Below are 2,500 nucleotides of genomic sequence, written 5' to 3'. Positions count from 1 at the left end.
ACCGGACGAGCCGACCGATTGGTTTTGATCTAATAAAAGCGTCCCTTCCATCTCTGGTCGGGACTCTGTTTGCATGTATTAGCTCTAGAATTACCACAGTTATCCAAGTAACGTGGGTACGATCTAAGGAACCATAACTGATTTAATGAGCCATTCGCGGTTTCACCTTAATGCGGCTTGTACTGAGACATGCATGGCTTAATCTTTGAGACAAGCATATGACTACTGGCAGGATCAACCAGGGAGCTGCGTCAACTAGAGCTGAGCAGCCGGCCGCCCGGGAGTGTGTCCCGGGGGCCCGCGCGAACACGCAAGCGTCCGCTCAATTATTCTGCAAACAGGAGGAGGCTGAGCTCCCCTGCACCATACACCTCGAAACCCTCTCAGGTCCCGGCGGCGCGCAGCGCCGTCCTAAGTACTTGGTCGGGTTCGAGAGAGGCGCAATCGCCCGGGGTTTGGCGAGTAGACGCTTTAGGTGCGACCACCCGTGCTCCCAACTGAGCTTGCCGCTGCCGACAGAGGCCCGGGAGCGTGCTGTCGTGGCATTGCCGGCGGGAGACAACACGCGCCACCTACGGTGACCGGCAGCTCCAACGCCAGCGCCACAGAAGGACAAAAGCCCCACTTGGGTGCCGAAGCGAACTCTCCCAGCACAGCGCACGCGCCAACACGTCCGCACAGCTGCGATACAAACCACCTGCGAGAACCGCAGAGGCGACCGAGCAGCAGACGGCGTCGCGGCGCCGAGCGCCGGGCGGCGGCGCATCCTCAGCGCACACAGTCCTCAATCGGACCAGCACACTGCAGATGTCCACCGCGCTTCGCACCGGGCCCGCGAGGACCTACTTTGGCCGCACGGCGCCGCGTGCAGGGTGCGCCGGCGCGCAGCTGCGCCGCCTGCCGCCTCCGTCGGCCGGCGCGCCTGCCACTGGCCGCCCCCACCAGCCGGCTGTAGCGCGTGCGCCCACGCACCGCGCGGCCAGCACGCCGGGAGGCCCCCCCTCACCGGCCGGGGACGGTCCCACCCAGCCACCGCCGCGTATCGCTTCACACCCAGATGCCATTCACGTTCGTGGGCATGGTGGGTATCGCTGGAACAACCGGTTGGTAGCTCAACCGATCGTCGCCATCACTGATTCACCTCTAGCGAGAACAACCGCACCACAACGGTTTACCAGTTGTTCATTTGCGTAACGTCACCAGCAAACGTAGGCGTCCATCGCCATTTGCAAATTCAACGATTGTTGCATGCCTGTGTCAGGTGTCACGACACACTATGTCTGCCCACATACACGCAACAACATGTGCACGCTTCGCGAACACGTGGAAGGTGGCCCCCGTACGTATGCGATGTCCATTGCGCGAACGACTGTCAACCGGCCTCTGTCGCATGTCGCAGATGTGGAACGCAGTGCACCATGCTATCACGGTGTGTGAGAAGAGACGACTACGTCTGACAACACGCGCCACTACATCAACAGACGGCTCATGCTGATCGCCATCCAGGGCATACCACACTGCAATCCAGCTCTTATAGGGAGACGACACGTAGCTGAGTGCACAACATTTGGACCGCATGGTTCGCCGTTGTTGGCGCAGTCGTTGTACGGTCACATGTACCACGATGTATCATTCAGTACATGAGGACCAATGTGCAGTACAGTGTGTGATTTGGACGTACAACATCAGCGGACAGTTGACACAGGCCGTACCACAGCGTAGGCTAAGTGCTTCGCCATGCGAATGCCAATGAACAACTGCAAATGCCAATGAACAACTGCAAAGGGCATTGAGCATGTACGTCCTGCTGCCATCCACATTACAGTGTATAGCTGCAAGGTGTTTAACATGAAGCGATACACTGGGGACCGGGCAGTGCGAGTAGCAAACTATATTGCGGGGGTTGCAGTTAGGCAACACTACACTAATTTAACGCGTCGTATGACAATTACAGAGCAGGTTAAGGCCCAACGTGTGTTGGGTTAAGGCCCAACGTGTGTTGGGTTAAGGCCCAACGTGTGTTGGGTTAAGGCCCAACGTGTGTTGGGTTAAGGCCCAACGTGTGTTGGGTTAAGGCCCAACGTGTGTTGGGTTAAGGCCCAACGTGTGTTGGGTTAAGGCCCAACGTGTGTTGGGTTAAGGCCCAACGTGTGTTGGGTTAAGGCCCAACGTGTGTTGGGTTAAGGCCCAACGTGTGTTGGGTTAAGGCCCAACGTGTGTTGGGTTAAGGCCCAACGTGTGTTGGGTTAAGGCCCAACGTGTGTTGGGTTAAGGCCCAACGTGTGTTGGGTTAAGGCCCAACATAGGTTGGGTTAAGGCCCAACATAGGTTGGGTTAAGGCCCAACATAGGTTGGGTTAAGGCGCAACATAGGTTGGGTTAAGGCGCAACATAGGTTGGGTTAAGGCGCAACATAGGTTGGGTTAAGGCGCAACATAGGTTGGGTTAAGGCGCAACATAGGTTGGGTTAAGGCGCAACATAGGTTGGGTTAAGGCGCAAC

General features: G+C 57.5%; 1 non-coding gene across 1 annotated transcript in view; it reads right to left on the bottom strand.

The window, feature by feature from the left end:
- Window positions 1–245, bottom strand: part of LOC126434413 (small subunit ribosomal RNA) — a 1,910-nt gene extending 1,665 nt beyond the window's left edge. The window contains exon 1 of the ribosomal RNA XR_007579210.1: window positions 1–245. This exon is cut by the window's left edge and continues 1,665 nt beyond it. This is a non-coding gene — a ribosomal RNA (small subunit ribosomal RNA).
- Between the last annotated feature and the right edge of the window lie 2,255 nt (window positions 246–2,500).

This window comes from Schistocerca serialis, unplaced genomic scaffold (assembly GCF_023864345.2).
Source record: "Schistocerca serialis cubense isolate TAMUIC-IGC-003099 unplaced genomic scaffold, iqSchSeri2.2 HiC_scaffold_1187, whole genome shotgun sequence".
Lineage (NCBI taxonomy): Eukaryota > Metazoa > Arthropoda > Insecta > Orthoptera > Acrididae > Schistocerca > Schistocerca serialis.
The sequence above is the reverse complement of the archived record's forward strand: the minus strand, read 5'-3'. Positions and strand labels throughout refer to the sequence as shown.